Source organism: Microtus pennsylvanicus, chromosome 1, assembly GCF_037038515.1.
Source record: "Microtus pennsylvanicus isolate mMicPen1 chromosome 1, mMicPen1.hap1, whole genome shotgun sequence".
Classification (NCBI taxonomy): domain Eukaryota; kingdom Metazoa; phylum Chordata; class Mammalia; order Rodentia; family Cricetidae; genus Microtus; species Microtus pennsylvanicus.
The window spans coordinates 81381876-81399317 of record NC_134579.1 but is presented as its reverse complement, the minus strand read 5'-3'; the positions used below and the strand labels follow the sequence as shown (position 1 = coordinate 81399317).

The 17442-nt window shown below is 44.9% G+C and overlaps 2 pseudogenes; one reads left to right on the top strand and one right to left on the bottom strand.

Moving 5' to 3' along the window:
- Window positions 1-557: 557 nt before the first annotated feature.
- LOC142839977 (diacylglycerol O-acyltransferase 2 pseudogene) lies at window positions 558-1867 on the top strand (annotated as a pseudogene).
- Window positions 1868-3707: 1840 nt separating this feature from the next.
- On the bottom strand, window positions 3708-4562 carry LOC142846389 (Golgi to ER traffic protein 4 homolog pseudogene; annotated as a pseudogene).
- Between the last annotated feature and the right edge of the window lie 12880 nt (window positions 4563-17442).

Below are 17442 nucleotides of genomic sequence, written 5' to 3'. Positions count from 1 at the left end.
GAATCAGGGAGTTTGCTGTGAGACTGTGCCTCCAAGTAATAACAGAAGCATTTCCCATAATGTCTCAACAACATGTATGGGTAGCAAAAACCCAAAAACTCAACCCTAAATGAAAACACCTCAACCAAAGAATGATGAGGGTAGGAGAAATAGTCTTCCTCATGAGGAGCACACACTTATTATTGGCGACCCAAAACCAGTGGTCAAACCTAAAAATATGCATACAAGAAAGATTATATAGTTTGTTATATAGTCTGAGCAGGTTGTGTTTATGTACGTAGAAATATATATGTACATAAATGAATGTGTGTAGGATTGAGAAAAGAGGCCATGGTTTGAAAGAGAACCAGGCAGAGTACATGGGAGGATGAATTAAGGGTAAGGGAAAGTGATGTAAGTATAATCTCAAGAAATAATTTTTTAAAAAATCACAAGGCTAGGCCGTAGCCGCGCTTCGCTGGATTCTAGGCTTAACTGGGGTGGCAGTAGCTGCCTGCCTTGGCTCTCCTGCGGTCGCCGCCAGGGCCTGGGCGCTTCCTCCCGGCTCCCCGAGCTCTGGCCCCGGCGGCCAGGGCATGGGCCAGGGGCGCGGAGTGAGGCGGCTTTCTGCACGGCCGTGACGTGCACCAACTTCAGCATGAAGACCCTCATTGCCGCCTACTCCGGAGTCCTGCGGGGTGAGCCTTGGGCCGAAGCTGCCCGTAGAGAGAACAAGAATGGAGGATCTGCCCTGTCACGCGAGGGGTCTGGGCGATGGGGCACTGGCTCCAGCATCCTCTCGGCCCTCCAAGACATCTTTTCTGTCTCCTGGCTCAACAGGTCCAAGGTGGAAAAGCAGCTCCAGGTCATCTCAGTCCTATAGTGGGTCCTGTCCTTCCTGGTGCTAGGAGTGGCTTGCAGTGTTATTCTCATGTGCACCTTCTGCACCGACTGCTGGCCGTTAGCTGTGCTCTATTTCACCTGGCTGGCCTTTGACTGGAACACGCCCAAGAAAGGTGGCAGGAGACCGCAGTGGGTGCGGAACTGGGCCGTGTGGTGCTATTTCCGAGACTACTTTCCCATCCAGCTGGTGAAGACGCACAACCTGCTGACCACCAGGAACTATATCTTTGGGTACCATCCCCATGGCATCATGGGCCAGGGTGCCTTCTGCAACTTCAGCACGGAGGCGACCGAAGTTAGCAAGAAGTTTCCCGGCATAAGGCCCTACTTGGCCAAGTTGGCTGGCAACTTCCGGATGCCTGTCCTTCAGGAGTACTTGATGTCTGGAGGCATCTGCCCTGTCAACAGAGACACCATAGACTACTTGCTTTCAAAGAACGGGAGTGGCAATGCTATCATCATCGTGGTGGGAGGTGCAGCCGCGTCCCTGAGTTCCATGCCTGGCAAGAACGCAGTCACTCTGCGGAACTGCAAGGGCTTTGTAAAGCTGGCCCTGCGCCATGGAGCTGATCTGGTTCCCACCTATTCCTTTGGAGAGAATGAGGTGTACAAGCAGGTGATCTTTGAGGAAGGCTCCTGGGGCCGCTGGGTCCAGAAGAAGTTCCAGAAGTATATTGGTTTCTCCCTGTGCATCTTCCACGGCCTAGGCCTCTTCTCCTCTGACACCTGGGGGCTGGTGCCCTACTCCAAGCCTATCACCACTGTTGTGGGTGAGCCCATCACCGTCCCCAAGCTGGAGTTCCCGACCCAGAAGGACATCGACATGTACCACGCCATGTACATGGAGGCCCTGGTGAAGCTCTTTGACAATCACAAGACCAAATTCTGCCTTCCGGAGACGGAGGTGCTGGAGGTGAACTGACCCAGCCCGTGGGGTCCAGCTGCTGGAAGGAGCGACTGCGAATCCTTTTCTACCAAGTTCTCAAGTGCATCTTGCTCTGTAAATTTGGAAGCATCATGGGTGTCTTGGGTTATTTAAAAGAAATTATAATTTGTTAAACCATTGCCATGTTAGATCTTTTGTAAGAAGGGGCGAGTCAGTATTTTAAGTTCTCACATCTAGTATGTCCTGCACAAGGTGGTGGCTGACATTTCTGGGCCTTGATGGTTTCTTATCCACCCCCTCTAGGGTTCTTCAAACAACAGACAGCTGGCCCTGCTGAACTGGGGAAGGACAATCCTTATGACTTGGCCACTTAGATAATCCTCTTTTCTCCAGGGATTCTCAAGAGGCAGAGGCCGTGTTTAGCAAACATCTTTATTCCCACCACCCTACATGTGACTGAAGGTCTGGTTCTTCTTGCCAAGAGGAGGATGCAGGGAACAGAGTTGGCCCCCTTTGGGGAAGGTGGCAGATAGCATCTGGAGTCTCCTCTCTGCTCTTCACCCTACCCCTTTTCTCCAATCTGAGCCTATGCTGGCCTATATACTGTGCTAGGGACAAGGATGTCCCACAGGTACTGTCTTGGGTTATCTCGCTGCTGTTGGCTGGTTTTACTCTGAAGGCTGGCACCGTAGATTCAGCACAGCTCAGCAGTGGCTTGGAGCATGTTATTTCAGCCGCCTGAGCTCTCCTGAGCCACACCCCAAGTTTAGTGTGAGGAAGGGTCTCTCTTCTGTTTAAAAAAGGGCCTGGCTTTCAGTGTAGCACACTGGGTCCAGGACAGGAGGCCCCGTACCCACGCCTCACATGTGTGCCTTCCTGAGGCATTGGGCCAGGGAAGAGAGCTGCCCCCTCCTGTGTATTCTGTTTTCTTTCCATGAGATTGTTGTGCCATGTCACGCTTTTGTATATTCCTAGACTAATAAACGGAAACAAGAACAAAATAAAAAATCACAAGGCTAGACAGTTCTGAAATCTATGAGCCAGGAAACCCTAATAAAAGGGGTAAAATTCTAGATATATCTGGGTCAGAGAAATTAAACCAATAGATCCAAAACGTAAACAAACCTTTAGAAAAAAATTGAGAACTAATCAACTGACGACATAAGCCGTCCTTAAATCCCAGTTTATAGAGAATAGGGCACATCTGCTTCCTTCCCTAGCAGCTTAGAGTGTTGTAATCCAGAAATTTTATTTATTTTATTTGTGAAAAATATGGAGTCTCCCTTTATAATCTGACTGGTAGCATGGGCGTTATCTGTGGTAATAGAGTTGGTTGCTCACTCCTGGACTCTTAAAATAATTAAGTCCTAAAAATCACTCACCCAGAAAAAAATACTACAACATGAAGATATGAAAACCTACTACACCCTTTAAAACATCTGCAGAGCAGCAGCGTGGAGCTCATGGGGAGCAGCAGGGCTGTAGCTTGAATGACTGATCTCTACCTCCTAGGAGAACATATTCTGTCCCTGAGAAGCTCATCATGATTAGAAAACAACTCTGTGTCCAAACAGAAATCAAACAAAAAAGCGCTCTCATCTGCAGGATTCAGGATCCTGCATGGCCCCCAGTAGTGAGTACCACTCCTCTGGCGTGCCATGGCAACAGTGGACACACAAGAAGGGATACAGGTTACTGATACCAGGCTGCCTGTCCCACTAGAGCCCTCCACAAGGAACCAGAGACAAGGACGGCACAGGGTGCTGTAACAAGACTTGTGCTTTATTGTGGGAGATATGAGGAACATCGGTGGGCAGCAGAAGCTGGGCTTTGTTCCTGGTCCTCACCACACAGCCCTTGACCTCCATAATAAATAGGGACAGACTCTGCACAGGAGGCCCCTCCAGCCCCGGAACAGGAACCTACTGTGTAAGGGGCCTCATGCCATCCTGGCACTGAATCCGTCCCAGTGGTGCTGGTCATGGGCATCTCCATGCTGGCCAGGCAGCTTCCGTGCAGGCTGATGAGGCTTCTGCCATCCTAGCACTTGTCCCCATCCTCCTGCTCTGAGGAGTCCACGAGGCTGCTCAGCTTGTTCCCAGGTTGCCCTCTCTGGAGGAGGTCTGTTATGGCAGCTCCCCTGTCCAGGTACACTTTGTACATGGGGTCCCCATGTAGAGAAGCAGGTGGTGCTCACTGTGAACACAGTCAGCTTGTCCACAGCCAGCAGCAGAAACCAGATGAAGTTGAGCAAGGATTGAAAGAAGGTCCTCTTGATGGACGGGACCTTCTGTGCGCACCTTGTAAAGACCACCTGGGTACCTTTCTTGTTTTTCAAACAGAGAAACAGTTGTACACAGCCTGGACCACGAACTCACCCACCTGCTTTAGAAGCCTTGTGTAGTGGAGTACCTGTCCGTCATGTTGGTACAGCCCTTGCCCTCAGTGGGGGGCAGGAAGTAATACTGAGACTTACAGTAGTATTGCAGACCCACAGCATGAGGGGCTGGTGGAAGCTGGGATGGCCCAGTTTCCCAGATCTTCCACTGGACCACTTCAGTTCTGGCCACCAACACTACTTGCTCTTGCGAATTTAGATCCGTCAAACTGAACACTGTAGTTGGCTCTACAGTTCTCTAACAGTTCATCAGCTATTTACACCATTACCTTCCCCAGGGATTCAAGGATCGGCAGGGTCAGGTCAGCCTGGACTGCTCTGCTGGCCATGACCGAAGAAGAGAAATACTCTTGAGTACCTGAGATCTCAGGATTCTGAATGTTTGTTTCTAGACATGTATCTGAAGAAGAGCATTCAGTACATCTTGTGTGCCTTGTGGTAGTCACCCTTCTGGATGTTTACACTCAATTTGCCCTCTATGTGGTGGGGGCATCTTTCTGGGTGATCAAAACCAATACCATGGGCCTCTGCAATGTTCAGAACTGGTGCTATGGCAGGCGATGTTGGCGGAGCCTCCTTGCTCCCTTCCCTGTGTCTGCTACATGTACTCTACCAGAACTGATTTGTTTTTTAGCAGAAGCTACTATTGATGGCTACTTCCCCATCTGCTTGTATCACTGTGGGAAACACTACTTTCCCAGGTAACACAGCAGTGCTGAGTTTCATCCTCCATCTATAGTTCAGAGATGTGCAAATTTGCAAATTTTTTTTGAGGCTTCTCTGGATCCAGAGAATGTTATGGGGATTCTAGGCCCCAGTGACTTCTTTGAGTCTTTGCAGTAGTACAGGAAAACCCTGGGAGGGCTCCCCTGCATCTGCTGGTACCAGTAAATGCTGTTATCGCCAATGCCGATGTCACTCCTCAGGGCACAGAGGAGGAGGGTGTTTCTGTCAATATAGTCCGAGAAAAGGAACCTGCGAAAGCAGAAATCACAGTGAACAGCAGAGTTGAGGTACAGCATTTTGGGGATCTGAACCAGAAGGGACTGACTAAATTTAGAAGTTCTCCCCAGGACTCTTGGGCCTGTCCGTACCTGTACACTGAGATGGAAAAATGAAGATGAGGGGAGTCCAAGCCATGGCAGGCACAACACACCTTCTTCTCAGACCAGGGTCTTCTGTCTGGGCTGTCTCATTATCTCATCATCTGGACCCCATAGAAGAAGAGGTGCTAGTCAAGCAAATGAGTTCTCACTAACTCCTCCTAGTGGTTGGTTCAGTGTGGGCTCCTGAAAGAGCAAGCCAGGTGAAGTGAATTACTTTCTCCCATGGAATATAAAGTAGATGGTAAAACACTCAGGCCTGTGTGCGAAGACCTCTTTCAGATCCACAGGAGAGCGAGCAGCTGCTGATTCTTCACAAATTGGAGGACTCAGTCAGCCATGGCCCCCATGTACGTTAGGGTTACCGCACATGGGCACCTGTCCTGCAGAAACTCCAGAGAGACTCAGCACACTCCTGTAAGTCCCAGAGCAGCCATCACTTCCACAGTTGTTCACTGTATCAGTGCTGCTGTGGGTTTCAGACTTACATTTCAGACGCATGAAAGGAAAACTACAGGGAGCATGGCGATGTGTCCTAGTGGAGCCATAGCTGATGCATTTCCTGATGAATGTGGACAGGGACAGCACACGGGCAGTCAACACAGGAGAGCTTGGGACCCACCCAGGAGCTGAGGATGACAAACCCTGAACAGAGACAATGAGTCTGACAATATGAACAATCTGTTGCCTTTAATGGATCAAGGATGATTAGATCTGTCTTTATTTTAAAGGAGGAGGCACTTGTTCAAAATGCTGTGTGTGAAAGGGGGTTCACGCAGTGAAGCAGCCCTTGATAAACATCACAGGAGATGACACAGCATGGCCTAGAATGCAGATCAAATACCAACACAGCGTCTGCAGCTGGCAGACAGAGTGCAGAACCAGGCAATATGCCAAGATGTCATGTGTGGCTTTCAGGCAAACGTGTTAATGTGTTCAAGAGATACTTTACCAAAATGCTGCCTGTTGTTTCTTCTGACATTAGACACCCTACTCTGATAGATGTTATGGGCTGAACTTGTGCAGAAGGGGCCTTGAAGAATGCATTTGCCCAAGGCTGATACAGTCCAACAGCTGAGAGCCAGGGAAAGGCTGAAATGGGACAGACCTTGAAGCTGCAGCAGTGATGCAGTAAGCAGGAGTTGCAAAAAGATGAGATGGTGCAGGGTACAAGATGGGTCGTAGACCGTGACTTAGGAAATGAAGCAGGTTCGAGGGCCCGCTTAGGGGTTAGTTATATATTAACTACATGAGACATGATAATGTGGAAACAGGAGTGTATTCAGGCATAGAGCTTTCCAGAATCATTTTCTGTTAGTAAAATGCACCAAGCATGGGCTGATATTTCTATATTTAAGAGAACAATGCCAACTCCATGGGATTCCCTTTAAGCAATAGGTTCAATGGGAGGTACTTGGATTAGTAAACCATTCATAACCTTGATGTCTGTTTTATGGCGTCCAGATGTGATGGGCTAATCCACTTAAAAACCTGAGAGAGCTTAGTTTTAAACAAACAAACAAAAAAACAAAAAAACAAAACAGAGTTTTACACAGAGTTTTACTCTTTATTGGTGGCATGCCATAGAGAGATTTCCTGATTCAACAACAGCAACAAAAAAAAGCTGCATCATTTTAAAGCGTGGCTTCCTGGGGCTGTGCTACCAACGTAAACTCTGGCTTTAAAACATTTCAATGGCTTTTATGGGACTGGATTTTATGCTCCCGTTTGGGATCGAAAGGAGAGTGTTCTGAGACCGTGTCAATGGATCAGTGTTCCCTGCCTGCACCTGGGCAGATGGCAAAATCAGGCTTAGGCAGGCAGAAGAGCATGACAAATTCCTGCCGCCATACAGAAACATGTTTTCAGACTGCGCAGTACTCTGCGTGTCAGATTTGGCTGTAACTTGGATAAAAAGAGCTTCTGTGCCACACACTCAGTCTCAAAGTTAAAGTGCTAAATGCAGCTCCTACCTGGCGGCCCCAAAGCTAGTAAAAAATGGTACATCCTCCATTTTAAAATTAAAAAAAAGTAAAGCCAACATCGAAAACAGCCCTTCGCCCTGCAGCTCAGAGGCACAACTGATTCAGTCACAAATGGCTCCGCCATGTTGGATTGGGCGGGGCAAGCCTACAGTACCTGTTTTTGACCTAAAAATGTCACAGCTTAGATTCTTAAGCACTTAATGATTTAAAGGCACAAAACAAAATGCTCCTAAATAGTAAAAAAATTACAAATTCACAATAAAACAAATTTCAAACATAAAAGACCTTTATAAATCACAATGTTGGATAAATGTACATAGGCTTAAAAAAGGATAAAGTCTTGAAAAAACAAAATAAAATGATAAAATAAAAATAAGCCACATAAGAATAAAAAATTCACAAAGAGTCTAGATTATGTACATTGTGTTTTCTTTAAAATTTTTAACTACAAAGGAACTAAATACAGAGAGATATTTCATTATATGGGCTTCCAAATGAAACCAAAACAAATATTATGAGGATATGACTTCAAAATTTGGGTCTAAGAATATGATACTTTGGAAAGAGTCTTCTTTTGTTTTCACAGAAGATGAAACTCTATAAATTACTTCTATCCCAATATGGTATTATAGAACAAGCCCTCCTAAAAGGTTGCTGTAAATACCCTCAAAAAATTGCTTCACTCAACTGCTAACTGAGATAAACCTGACACACAAGTTACAGCATAAAAGACCTAAATAACAGCACCCCCATTCAACAAAAAACAGTTTAAAAAAAACTGGGTCCATATTCCCAAATATTGTTTATAAATGTTCTTTTACATTTAAAGGGAGATATGATATAACACCAGCTACTTAAAAAAAAGATAAACATCAAAAAAGACCCTTATGGAGCTAGTCATTTGGACAAAAAACTGCTCTTGCCTGGACTGTTACATAAACTAGACACGAAAAACCCACAGAGAGAGGACTACTAAACTTGCCTAAAGATGAGATGGTCTTTCGGGGTTCCTGACTCATAAAAGAGTCTGTGAGACATTCTACAGGACACAACAAAAATGACTAAACTGTCTTTAAAATTTCCCACTTCATAAAAATGTCTACTGGATACTATGTGCCTAAAGGCTAAAGATGGATGCCCCAACTGTACAAAAAAACTTTGGGTGACTGTACAGGCAGCGAGATGTCTGTCATTTCTAGAGTTTGGACTTCTTGTTTGCTTAGATAATATTATATCCTTCTAGAGTCTTTAATGGAGTTAAAAACTGGTTAATTATAGTTATAGTTTTTCTGAGTTATAATAAAAGATAAAATAGATATAAATATTGTAACTATAATTTTTACTTAATAACTGTTTTGTTATATGTAATTTTGCTATGTCAAAGTTAAAGCCTTCCTTTTTTTTGTTTAAACAAAAAAAGAAAAAATGATGGAGGAAGGTCATTGGTTAAAAAATAAAGAAACTGCTTGGCTCTCATAGGTTAAAACATAGGTGGGTGGAGTAAACAGAACAGAATGCTGGGAGGAGGAGGAAGTGAGGTAAGATGCCTCAGACAGAAGCCTTGCTCCTCTCTCCCGGGCAGATGCGATGAAGCTCTGATCCAGGATGGACGAAGGCTAGAATCTTCCCGGTAAGTGCACCTTGGGGTGCTAGACACATTAATAGAAATGGGCCAAGCAGTGTTTAAAAGAATACAATTTGTGTGTTGTTATTTCGGGGTATAAGCTAGCCAGGCGGCTGGGAGCAGGGTGGCAGGAACACAGCCCGCAGCTCCTACTACAGTTTTATTTGCATTTTATGATCATTTAGAATCATTGAATGTGAACGAATAAAAGATACTGTAAGCAGAAGCTGTGTACAAAGGCAGCAGTGTAGACAAATACTGTTGCAGATGTGGAGAGGGATCTAGGCCCAGGAGGTTGAGTATCCTGCACTGCTTCTCCTGTCTCTGTCATCTTGAGAAACTCACCTGTGCCAGACTTGAATGTAATATCCAGATCCACTATCAGGCCACAACTCAAAGATATGCACGGTGCCTATATTACCTCATGCATATTTAGATTCATAGAAAGAGCTGGAGTCTGTTGGAAGTGGTCTTGAGAACACAAAGAAAGAGACCACCACTCCCACTAAAGCATCTTAACAATGCAACTTCTAATCAGGAGAGTAGATGCTCACGGAAGTGGCAGAGCAAGCATACCTGGAGAGTAAGCTGTAGTTTTTATCCCTGTTAACACTATTATCCATGACCAAAGGAAAGAAAGTGGTTGTTCGGATGAACTGAGGTCCAGCTTCACAGTGTATGCACAGTTAGCTAGTTTGGAAAAGAATTATGAACAGTGAAGAAGGCAGAGAGAAGAGGAGGTCACTGGATGTATAGATATTCCATTTTCTTTTTTAAAAAAGGAAAGGAAATTGGTTCCATCTGTCTGGAAGAACATGTCTAACACTTGAAGAGAAGTGGTCATTTAGAATGGGACATTGGGAATGGAGGAAGAAAGTCTAAAAGGCTCAGGAGTGTTCAGGGTTGAAGGAAAAACAGCATTTGTTTTATAGTATTTGACAAGAAAAAAATGATCATTTAATATTTCTTACAGGATTGGTTCTTATTGACTCATAAGGGTATCCAAGGAGATATGAGGAATAGATATCTGACTTTTTTGCCTCATTGTACCCTAGGAACAATGGAACTGATTTCCATGATCAAGGTGCAGGCAATGTTAGCCTAGAAGCAGAGGGCGGCTTGGACTGGGAAAGGATCCTTGCAGTAATAGAGACGCACAGATGGTAGATGAGATGCTGGGTAAAGTGTAGTAGTGATCTGTGCTTAAGACGCAGATACTGCCGGGGTGACAGCAGAGCTCCTAGGCCTGTCCCTGCCCTGTAGTGAGAAAGAAGCAGTTCAAGACCAAAGATGATCTCGGAGAGTCTAGGTCGTCCCAGGCCTCCTTTCCCACCCCTGCAGAGAAGTGGCTCTTCCTTTGTGTATGTTTCCACTGAGGCTGCCAAGACCCTTGTGAGCCCTGCTGCTAAAGCTCGGCTTCCATGGTAGCCTGAGGAGTAGCTAGGTAGGCTTTCAGTTTTGGGGAGTCCTAGCAGTAATCACTAGCTCTGGCTGACTCCTTTCACCCTGGGCTCTGACAGGACAGGAGGACAGCACTGCTGAGTCTCCTCAGTGAGCACAGGGTGAGCTCTGACAGGATCATCAGTCACCACAGCACACAGCCCTCAGAATCCAGCTGGATTCTACTAGATCATAATCTTTGATCTTCCGAAAAGATTGCCACATCCAGAAGAAATCTTTAACACTCTTACAAAAATAAAGGAAATAATACATTCTTAACTCTCCCACAGAGAATACCATCAGATTATTGCATTGGTGTGTGATTTACTATGAAGACATATATTTTTGGTTCCTCACAGCATTCATTATTAAGGGAACATATTCCTGTAACTATCAAATGAATTTACTGCACTACAGTCTCCACCTTTTGCCTATACAATAGTCTGCCCCATACATGATCAGACACTCATTTATGAGATTCCTGCACTCATTTCACTGTCTGTATGTTTCACTAGTCGATGTACAAATTTCAAATCCATCATTCTTCTCCTACATCACTGCACCCAATTCCCACCACTTTGTCTCAGCCAGCAACAGCAGAGACACTATGTCCCTGGACACACTTGCTGTGCTGAGCAGGAAATCAGGTAGGTGAACTTCAATCTCCTTCCCATCCTCCAACCCCAGTTCCCAGTCTTATTCTCAGCCTTAGAGCAGGCCACCTGTTCTGGACTTTCCTTTTTTCTGTCCCCATTCCTGGGAGAGTAAAGAAACCCTCACTCTCAGCCTTCTCTTCATCCCATCCTTTGTCTTGGTCACCTTCACTGGAGACAGTCTGTCACTGCAGCCCTTCCGGCCATGCTGACCATGGAAGCAAATAGGCAATCTTCCCTCTCCTTCTGTCCTCCATTTTCAAACACTCGGTCTCATCCCTAACCCTGTACCAGACCACGTGCTGGATAGGGACTTGATTTCACCCTCTTTCACTCCCTGGGGACTTTAGAGCTCCAGATGGCTGACCAAACTTTTCTCCCTCCTTGTGTATCTGCTGAGACACTTGCCAGTCTAGCTCATCCTACTCTTTCCTGCAATCTCCCAGTACTAGAAACACTGCCCACCTGAAACCACCAGTGGCCATACCTGGGAGAGACTTAGAGCACTCTCTATAAGCTACCACAGCCACTGCACCCCTCCAAAAATTCCGAGAGAGCAACACAAACTAAGGAAGGAAAAACCTACCCAACACACAGGCAAGACCAGATATCAACTACTGGAAGTGAAATCCTTCTAAGCCCAGATGTCTGGATGTCAGCATGAGGACAGAATCAAAACAGCCCCAACAGTGTGTCTCCACTAGAGTTCATCAGTAGGACTTCAGTAGTTCCTGAGCAAGGCAAACAGCTGACACACAGAACAAGGACTTCAAAATAGCTATTATGAAAATGGTCAAGGACCTTAGGAGGACATGAATGAATGTGTTAATGGAAATCTTTGGAACACAAACAATGGATTTGAATGAAGAAGACAGGTCAAGGCTACACATGAAAAAAAGAATCAATGAAGACAAGTGGAACCAAGGGAGAACTGGAAACAGACTGAAGCAAGAATCCTAGATGTAAGATTTACTGACAGAATATAAGAGATGGAAGCAAAAATTTCAGATATTGAAGACAAGATAGAAGAAAATGGATTTCCCAGTCAATAACAATGTTAGATCTAATAAAATTTCAAGCACAAAGCACCAGAAAAATTGGGATATTATGTAAAGGCCAAATCCATGATTAAGGGGAATAGAAGGAGAAGAAAGCAAGGTCAAAGAAACAGGAACTGTTTCCAATAAAATCATAGAAGAAAACTACCCTAACCTAAAGATTGAGCTTCCTATTAAGGTAAAAGAAGCATACAGAACTCCAAATAGACTAGATCATTGAACAAATCATACTTGGCACAATATAATCACAACAATAAAACAAAGAATGTTCAAGGATATAATAAAAACATCAAGTAACATATAATGGCAGGAATTATTAGAATAAAATGATGACTGACATACTAATACTGACTATCATTATGACTAGGGTGAGCAAGGCACCATATAGGACTCGGTCCAGATTTCATCTACATGATGTAGCCAATGAAGTGTATTCCGGACAATTGATAAGCTGTCACAAAGAACCATACTCCTATTGACCAGGACAGGACCATCAGCCTCTGCAGAGGAGAGCGCTCAGTTGGGATGGTTGGTGTAGATCAAGGCCACGATACAGAAACTCATCATCTACCACAAGGAGATGCACATTGGACACAAATTCACTACACCTGACTGATCTCAAGATTAGACCCCTGAAAAGCATGTCAGCTGGCTTGCCCCTGGTGACCCAGGAAGATGCTCCCTATATGTATGGTGGACAGAAGACTGCAGGCAGCTCACTCAACAAGGCTGCACACAATACCATTGGCCGTCATCTGCAGCTCCTTGGCAATCAGGTTTCCTTCTAAACTAAAGCCTGATGATGGCCCTGGGCTCAAAGATGTTCCAAGTTTGTTGACTTTTTCTGGGCAGTGATGTTTCCCAGTCCTTTTAAGCACTGCTTACCCATTTCCAGTACAAACACCTATCTTGCTGTTTACTCAAAGTCAAGGAATTCCCCATGGGGACATCTGTCTGAATAATCATTGGATGGGACAACAGCACCTTGGGGCATGAAAGATGAAGGCTTGAACATAAGCAGATGTTACCAGATCAATCCAAGCCTCGGTCAAGCAGAAAGAGGAAGAGGCTCCTGAAAACATGTGGCTTCTCTTCTCTGCAGCCACACCCTGTCTGAGCACCTTAGGACGAGAGCAGATTCCTCAGGCAGCACTCTCCTGCTGCAGCTTGGAGCAAGCAGGAACCCATGAGGAAGATAGGGTCGTCTTCTCGGGGTACCCATGCACCATTTGCTCCTAACCTCCTCTTCAGGGGAATTTTGCTCCTCTCCTTCTTGGTTGTGGACCCTGTCACCACCCACACATTCATCCCTTACTTTTCTGCTCTCGTAATGGAATTTCCTCTGGATAAATCACCTCCTCTCCATCCACACGCAAGCCCTTTCTTCTACCCTCTCCCACTGTTTTATCCCTTGACATGTCCCACTTGCCCCACTCCTCCTTCCCCCTCCTCTTCCTGTGCCTCCTTACCACCTAAGAGGAAAGCGTGAAAGCACTTCTTTACATGTGCTCATTGATTCTGTTGATGGAAGTGAGGGGAGAAGGAGATGGGGACTCAGAGTCATCTGGGACACTTAACTTTTCTCATGTGGACTCGGAGCGAGATGGATGCCTTGTCGTCGCCCAGGATGATGTGACAGGATTCTTTGTCCAGCTACTTCTTCTGTGGACAAATGAAGTTCACCCTTGCACCCAATACAAGAGGAGGGGTACAGAGCTCATGCCCTGGTGGCTGGAGCTGTCTATCAGGTAGAGGTTTGGGGCACACCTCCTTTCATGTTCTGGCCTGGCTTGCTCCAGAAGCTGTTATGCCCCAACCAGGCCGAACACAGATCCGGGGTTTAGGAACCCCGGGTCAGGGCCGCATCATCAGCCCTTGAAAAGAGAGAAACAAAGGACTGTTTTAGTGACATTGACATAGAAAGACTTAGCAAAAAGCTGATCTGAGGAACCAGAGTTCTCCACAGACTTCTTCTTCACTTCCTAAACTGTTATCCCTTTGAAAGTCTTTTTTTTCCTCCAGTTTCCCTGCATCCGCAAGCCCTGCCAGCAACCTCTGCTGACTGCTTCTGTCACAACTATGCTGGACTCTTCATGAATAGGATTCAGTGTGAAAGCTCCTTTTGGGGTTCCAGACACCTTAATGATTGGGTCCTGTAAATGGCTGAAGCCTGCCCATGGCAAAGTGCCTTCAAAAAAATCAGCTCAAATCATATGTGATTAACTGGCCTCACCCACTCCATTTCCTTAAAACTGAATTTTCCTTCTTTGTTGTTACTCACCTGGATGTTGGATCTTTGGTCCTTGGCATGCAGAGGCAGCAGAAAAACCTTTGAAAAAGGTTTCTGTTGGCCTTCACCTTAGCCTTCTCAGAAGTCCCCTCAGATGTTAAGTTTGCAGCATTTTCTGCTGTCTCGGGTGTCTCTAATGCCTTCATATCAGCACCCTGAGGGGCAGAATTCGCAGGTGAGTTAAGATCTGATGTATAAATCAGGGGAGCTGGACTTAGAGAAGCCCTTGCTAGTTTTTTCATTTATCTCCTGGCCTATCTTTACCTCGGGTTCTGTCAGGAAAGTTGGCAGGGCCAGCTCACTCCATCTTCGCCTCAGGGGAAATCGAGGGAGGGTGAGACGATGGGAAAGCCTCCTGGAGTAGCAGACCTGTGGATGATATTTGCTTTTCCACCTGTAGATATGATGTTTCTGAAACAATAAGTCGTTTTTGGCTAAGGTCTCATAAAATCTATTTGGCACAATTGTGTCGAAATTCTCTTCGGCAATTATGTGAGTGAGTGAGCAGGTTGCGTTTACAAGACTTGAAAGGGAGTACTCCGAAGCTGATTTTCGGGATGCTTGCAAACTGTCATCAGTGAAATTGACAGAAAATACTTTATCTGCTATGTCCTCCATCTTTTCTGGTGGGGAATGGCTCTGCAACAAGATGCTAGAAATAAAAAAAAAGCAAAATCAGCACTAGGAGACAAAGTTATAACTATCAGTTTGTACATCAAGATATCAAAAGTCTCACTATGATGCATCTTAGTGGTCAAAGATGCAAAACACAAACAAACAAAGCACAACATTCCAACCTCAAAACTGTTATGAGAAAGTGTGAAAAAGAACAGAGCTAGAGATAACTTGGCAGTTGAAACAAAGAGCTGGTCCTTTGAAAGGATGAACAAATCAGACAACCCTTGACATGAACCCCCAAAGGAAGACACGCATTATTAGAAAGAGATGATAAGGTACATAGGAACTCTAGGAGCTGTGAGAAAATTTTGTGTTGACAATTCTTAAAGAGATTGCTAAATTCACAAAGCCCCCACAAAAAGATATACTAGAAGTAACCAATAATGGAACAGCAGCTGCCTCTCACTGCTGCACCTGGGTATGTTGATGTATTCAGGAGCTCATGAAATGTGCTAAGATCCATATGAGTACAAGATTGAAAGAGAATAAGTCTCTTAGTATAAGGACAGCCCAGGCCCAAAGATTGCATAAAGAAACATAACTGCTGTCTTTTAATACAATGGAGATCATGATCCTCAAAAGCTGCTTCACCCGAGACAAAAAAGATTGTTCAGAACATTCTAAGATGGCAGAAGTACCCTGATGCCAAAACAATGAATGCACACACACACACACACACACACACACAAACACACACACATACAAATTCGTGTACATTTGTGGGTTTACATACTCACACACAAACACAAACCCCGACACAGACACACTTACATGCACACTCTAAAACACACAGTCAAAATGTATAATATAATGTCCTTGTTGCCCATCATCTGAAATGAGTTTCCCTATTCAACACTATTCAATAACACATTAGAGATACCTCATGTTCTCAATATGTTCAGCAAGGATTACAAGGGGTTAGTCCACACAAAAACTGATCATCAGTTAACAGACAAGTTTAGCGGGAAGAGTCCAAGTTCATCCACAACGAATGAAATCTTGTTTTCTGAAATACACATGGACACAGCTTCGGATGTACTGTGCAAGTTCCAGAGATGTTCCGAGGCTAAGTAGAGCCGTGGGTGTGTTTGTGGATCTTAAAAGGGGAGTGCAGTAAGCACATGCCAGGGGCTTTTGCGATATAACACAGCAGATGAAAATGATCCTTGCTCACTATATGTATGGATACATGTCTTGAGGCATATTTTCTACTTTTCATACTTAAGGTTTGAAATAAAACAAGTCCCCAAAGAAATTATAGTACCCCATGGCCAAACAAAATTATAGAAAAGGGACCAAATTTAGAAAAAAGTCAAATGGGCACAAGCAGAAATCAATGTCTCAGACACCAGAAGTAACTCCGTGACTTCAAAGATTGCACAGAACATGAAACTCATGGCAACAGAGAAGAAATCTCCCAATATCAAGGTCCGTGAGACTGGGAAATCCCAAGTGTATCAGGACCAATGCTAGATACAAATGCTCTCTATCCAACATGACTTTCTCTGCAGCTTCAGGATGAAGCCCAGGCCACTGAATGTCCTTTAGGAACAAATTCTATCATTTCTCACAAAGGACAAGTTATGTAACTGCCGAGGTTGGACCAGTAACAGCAAGGAGTAACCCAAGGTAGTTTCTCTGCCTAATAACAGGGACTGCATCATTTATACCATGGCAGTGCACATTTTCTTAACAGAAAGCAACTTAAGGGGCATAAGGACTTCCTTGTCTCATGCCTTCTGAGTACAGCGGAGGCATGGCAGATGCAGGAGATGGGGAAGTTGACCTGGGGAAGATGCGGCTGAAGCAGCTGGTTCCATGGCTTTGGCAGGCCCTTGTTGCATCCAGTCACCTAATACCTCTTGTCGCTCTAGTGCTTTATTGATTTATGACTTCCCAAACTAATCAGCACTCCATACTAGAGACCAAGCATTCAGGCACATGAGGAATTGTAAGGCCTTTCACATCAAACCTTGAGGACTTTTTTCAACTCTTAGCTAAGCCCCAAGTTAAAAGAATGACAGACTCAGGAACTCTGAGCTGACTTAGACTAGGGACTTGGGTCTGGACTACTGTGGTTGGAACTGCTTCAGTGGCTTTTTCACAGTGCCTGTAAGTTCTCTAAGAACTCACTAGGATAAACATCATCACCTTTTCACTCCTGATATTCAGTTTTTTTCCTTAAATTCGTATGGATGGATCTAAATGGTGATAGACCTCATTGAACAGAGCAGTGTGGTGCGTTGTCTTTAATTGAGATGGCATGGTTTTGTTTTGTGGTGGATGGGACATGGCTATTCAGGAAGGTCATCAAGAGAATAGGTGACATGTGGGGCTCAACAAAGCTTGGAGAATGTAATCATACTGGGGGTGTTGACAGTGCACACCATAGTGAGGCTTACTTTCTGAAATTATCTCCTAGTAGGGAATACTTAAAATCAGAAA